Below are 5,601 nucleotides of genomic sequence, written 5' to 3'. Positions count from 1 at the left end.
ATTGATCTTCAAGTTATTCTTGATGATTTTTCTGCTCTGATCTTTAATTTCTCTTATTTTTTATCTTTTATTGTTTCTTACATGCATTTTTGGATTGTTATAGTCCTTAGTATACAAACTTCTGAGTTTAGTGTCTTGCATGCATTGTTTATTTGATCTTAGTTGCATTCTTTTTATTGTTTCTCATCATTAAAAATTTAAAAAAAAATTTTAATTTGTGTCTTTTCAAGTCAATAACATAGAGAATTGAAGATTCAGAACATTCAGCAGAGGAATTACACAGAAAAAGCTGGGCGTTCAAAATGCCCAGTGAAGAAGGAAAACTGGCGTTTAAACGCTAGCCAGAGTTCCTGGCTGAGCGTTAAACGCCCAAAAAGGTAGCATTTTGGGCGTTAAACGCCAGAATGGATGCCATTCTGGGCGTTTAACACCAAGAGGACACTAGAGGGAAGATTTTGTTTTTAATTCAAATCTTTGTCAAATCATATTTTTTCAATCATATCTTTTCAAAATCAATTTCTTTCCGTTTTATAGTTTTTTTTCTATTTTCGAAAATCCTTGCTACAATTAGTGATTTAATTCAAACTTTTCAAGTTGTTACTTGCCTATTAAGAAAGGATCAAAAGTTTTAATTCTAGAATCATATCTTCCAATTTCTTGTTAGTCAAGTAATCAACTTTAATTTTAAAACTTTGTCTTTTTAATTTGATTTTCAATCATATCTTCTCAATCATATCTTTTCAATCACATCTTTTTCAAAATTTATTTTCAATCATATCTTTTTTATTTCTAATTTCAAAATCTTTTCCAAAAATCACTTAATTTCTTTTCCAATCTTAGTTTTCAAAAATCATTTACCAAATTTTCAAAATTCTTTCAATTATTTCAAAATCTTTTACTTTATTTTCGAAAATTCTTCCCTTCTTCTCATATCCTTCTATTTAAAGGACTAACACCTCTTCATTATCAATAATTCAAACTCTATCCCTCTTGATAAGTTCGAATTCTTTCTTCTCTACCTTCCCCTTCTAGTTTTCTTTACCTCTGACACCTCAAGGAATCTCTATACTGTGACATAGAGGATTCCATATTTTTTTCTCCTCTCTTTTCATATGAGCAGGAGCAAGGACAAGGGCATTCTTGTTGAAGTTGATCCTGAACCTGAAAGGACCTTGAAGAGAAAACTCAAAGAAGCTAAAGTACAACTCTCTGTAGAGGACCTAACAGAACTTTTTAAACAAGAAGAAGACATGGCAGCCGAAAACAACAACAATGCCAACAATGCAAGGAAGGTGCTTGGTGACTTTACTACACCTACTCCTGACTTCTATGGGAGAAACATCTCAATCCCTGCCATTGGAGCAAACAATTTTGAGCTTAAGCCTCAATTAGTTTCTCTAATGCAATAGAATTGCAAGTTTCATGGACTTCCATTAGAAGATCTTCATCAGTTCTTAGCTGAATTCTTGCAAATCTGTGATACTATTAAGACCAATGGGGTTGACCCTGAGGTCTACAGACATATGCTCTTCCCTTTTACTGTAAGAGACAGAGCTAGGATATGGTTGGACTCACAACCTAAAGAAAGCCTGAACTCTTGGGAAAAGCTAGTCAATGCCTTCTTAGCAAAATTCTTTCCACCTCAAAAATTGAGCAAGCTTAGAGTGGAAGTCTAAGCCTTCAGACAAAAGGAAGGTGAATTCCTCTATGAAGCTTGGGAAAGATACAAGCAATTGATCAGAAGGTGTCCTTCTGACATGCTTTCAGAATGGAGCATCATAGGTATCTTCTATGATGGTCTGTCTAAACTGTCCAAGATGTCATTGGATAGCTCTGCTGGAGGATCTCTTCATCTGAAGAAGACGCCTGCAGAAGCTCAGGAACTCATTGAAATGGTTGCAAATAACCAATTCATGTACACTTCTGAAAAGAATCCTATGAATAATGGGTCAAATTAGAAGAAAGGAGTTCTTGAGATTGATACTCTGAATGCCATATTGGCTCAGAACAAAATATTGACTCAGCAAGTCAATATGATTTCTCAAAGTCTGTCTGGAATGCAAACAGCAACAGTCAGTACCAAAGAAGCTTCATCTGAAGAAGAAGCTTATGATCCCGAGAACCCAGCAATGGAAGAGGTGAATTACATGGGAGAATCCTATGGAAACACCTATAATCCTTCATGGAGAAATCATCCAAACCTCTCATAGAAGGATCAACAGAGGCCTCAACAAGGCTTCAACAACAATTATGGTAGAAGAAATAGGTTTAGCAATGGCAAGCCTTTTCCATCATCTTCTCAGCAACAGACAGAGAAATCTAAGCAGAGCCACTCTGACTTAGCAACTGTAGTCTCGGATCTAATTAAAACCACTCAAAGTTTCATGACTGAAACAAGGTCCTCCATTAGAAATTTGGAGGCACAAGTGGGTCAGCTGAGTAAAAAAGTTACTGAACTCCCTCCTAGTACTCTTCCAAGCAATACAGAAGAAAATCCAAAAGGAGAGTGCAAGGTCATCAACATAACCCACATGGCCGAACCTGGAAAGGAGGAAGAGGCAGTGATCTCCACTGAGGAAGGCCTCAATGGATGTCCACTGGCCTCCAAGGAGTTCCCTAATGAGGAACCATGGGAATCTGAGACTCACACTGAGACCATAGAGATTCCATTGAATTTACTTTTGCCATTCATGAGCTCTGATGAGTATTCTTCCTCTGAAGAGGATGAAGATGTTACTGAAGAACAAGTTGCTAAGTACCTTGGAGCAATCATGAAGCTAAATGCCAAGCTATTTGGTAATGAGACTTGGGAGGATGAACCCCTCTTGCTCACCAAAGAACTGGATAACTTGACTAGGCAGAAATTACCTCTAAAGAGATAAGATCCTGGAAAGTTCTCAATACCTTGTACCATAGGCACCATGACCTTTGAGAACGCTCTGTGTGACCTAGGGTCAAGTATAAACCTCATGCCTCTCTCTGTAATGGAGAAGTTAGGGATCATTGAGGTACAAGCTGCAAGAATCTCACTAGAGATGGCAGACAATTCAAGGAAACAGGCTTATGGACTTGTAGAGGATGTCTTGGTAAAGGTTGAAGACCACTACATCCCTACTAATTTCATAGTCCTAGACACTGGGAAGTGTATGGATGAATCCATCATCCTTGGCAGACCCTTCCTAGCCACAGCAAAAGTTGTGATTGATGTTGACAGAGGAGAATTGGTCCTTCAAGTGAATGAGGACTCCCTTGTGTTTAAAGCGTGAACCCAGACCCAAAGAATTAGCTTACAATGGTTCGGGGAAAATACTTAGATTTCAGTCCAGAAAATGTAATATTAGCATTCAACTTGCCAATGATGCAAGGAGATGCACTCCCCTACACTAGAAGGGTCAACTTTGATTAAAGGTTGGACCAAGTCCTCATGGACATTTATGAAGAGGGCGCTCAATGGAAAAGAGATTCAAGAGGGAAATTGGTTCAACTAAGAAGGCATGACCTCAAGCCCGTGGCTAGGGGATGGTTGGAGTTCATCCAACGCTCAATCATTCCCACTAGCAACTGGTCTGAAGTTACTATAGACTGGGCTATCATGATCTATAGCATCATGATTGGAGAGGAAGTAGAAGTTCATGAGGTTATATCCCTAGAACTCTACAAGGTGGCAGACAAGTCCTCTACTTTGTCAAAGTTAGCCTTCCCTCGTCTTATTTTTCACCTCTGCAATTCAGCTGGAATTGACATAGAGGAAGACACCCTTATTGATGAGGACAAGTCCATCACTAAGAAAAGGATGGAGCAAACAAGAGATCCCACTCATGGACAAGAGCATGAGGAAATTCCTCATCATGAAATTCCTGAGATACCTCAAGGGATGCATTTTCCTCCATAAAACTATTGGGAGCAAATCAACACCTCCCTAGGAGAATTAAGTTCCAGTATGGGACAACTAAGGGGGGAGCACCAAGAGCATTCCATCCTCCTCCATGAAATTCGAGAAGATCAAAGAGTCATGATAGAAGAGCAACAAAGGCAAGGAAGAGACATTGAGGAGCTCAAGCACTCCATAAGATCTTCAAGAGGAAGAACAAGCCGCCATCACTAAGGTGGACCCGTTCTTTAATTTTCTTGTTCTTTATTTTCTGTTTTTCGAATTTTTATGCTTTATGTTTATTTATGTTTGTGTCTTTATTACATGATCACTAGTGTCTAAGTGTTTATGCCTTAAAGCTATGAAAATGAATCCATCACCTTTCTTAAATGGAAAATGTTTTTAATTGAAAAATAAAAAGAAGTGCATGAATTTCGAATTTTAAAACAGTTTAGTAATTTTGATGTGGTGGCAATACTTTTGTCTTTCTGAATGAATGCTTGAACAGTGCATATTTTTTGAATTTGTTATTCATGAATGTTAAAATTGTTGGCTCTTGAAAGAATGATGGAAAAGGAGAAATGTTATTTGATAATCTGAAAAATCATAAAATTGATTCTTGAAGCAAGAAAAAGCAGTGAAAAGCTTGCAGAAAAAAATATATATGCGAAAAAAAAAGAGAAAAAGAAAAAGCAAGCAGAAAAAGCCAATAGCCCTTTAAACCAAAAGGCAAGGGTAAAATAAAATAGGATCCAAGGCTTTGAGCATCAGTGGATAGGAGGGCCCACAGGAATAAAATCCAGGCCTAAGCAGCTAAACCAAGCTGTCCCTAACCATGTGCTTGTGGCATGAAGGTGTCAAGTGAAAACTTGAGACTGAGCGGTTAAAGTCGTGGTCCAAAAGCAAAAAGAGTGTGCTTAAGAGCTCTGGACACCTCTAATTGGGGACTCTAGCAAAGCTGAGTCACAACCTGAAAAGGTTCACCCAGTTATGTGTCTGTGGCATTTATGTATCCGGTGGTAATACTAGAAAACAAAATGCTTTGGGCCACGGCCAAGACTCATAAAGTAGCTGTGTTCACGAATCAGCATACTTAACTAGGAGAATCAATAACACTATCTGAATTCTGAGTTCCTATATATGCCAATCATTCTGAACTTCAAAAGGATAAAGTGAGATGCCAAAATTGTTCAGAAGCAAAAAGCTAAAACCCCCGCTCATCTAATTAAGACTGATCTTCATAGATGTTTTTGGAATTCATTGTATATTCAATTCTTTTTATCCTATTTGATTTTCAGTTGCTTGGGGACAAGCAACAATTTAAGTTTGGTGTTGTGATGAGCGGATAATTTATACACTTTTTGGCATTGTTTTTAGTATGTTTTTAGTATATTTTAATTAGTTTTTATTATATTTTTATTAGTTTTTAAATAAAAATCACATTTCTGGACTTTACTATGAGTTTGTGTGTTTTTCTGTGATTTCAGGTATTTTCTGGCTGAAATTGAGGGACCTGAGCAAAAATCTGATTCAGAGGCTGAAAAAGGACTGCAGATGCTGTTGGATTCCGACCTCCCTGCATTCGAAGTGGATTTTCTGGAGCTACAGAAGCCCAATTGATGGGCCAAACTGGCGTTCAAAGTCAGCATAGAAATTCTGGCGTCAAAACGCCAAAACTGGCATAAAAATTGGAGTTAAACGCCCAAACTGGCACAAAAGCTGGCGTTTAA

The 5,601-nt window shown here is 37.8% G+C and overlaps 1 non-coding gene across 1 annotated transcript; it reads right to left on the bottom strand.

Annotated features, from left to right (window-relative positions):
- Positions 1 to 1,655: 1,655 nt before the first annotated feature.
- LOC112730767 (small nucleolar RNA R71) lies at positions 1,656 to 1,763 on the bottom strand. The gene has a single exon (XR_003166577.1). It is a non-coding gene; the product is annotated as a small nucleolar RNA R71 (small nucleolar RNA).
- Between the last annotated feature and the right edge of the window lie 3,838 nt (positions 1,764 to 5,601).

This window comes from Arachis hypogaea, chromosome 12, assembly GCF_003086295.3.
Source record: "Arachis hypogaea cultivar Tifrunner chromosome 12, arahy.Tifrunner.gnm2.J5K5, whole genome shotgun sequence".
In the NCBI taxonomy this organism is placed as follows: Eukaryota; Viridiplantae; Streptophyta; class Magnoliopsida; order Fabales; family Fabaceae; genus Arachis; species Arachis hypogaea.
This window is presented reverse-complemented; position numbering and strand designations above follow the sequence as displayed.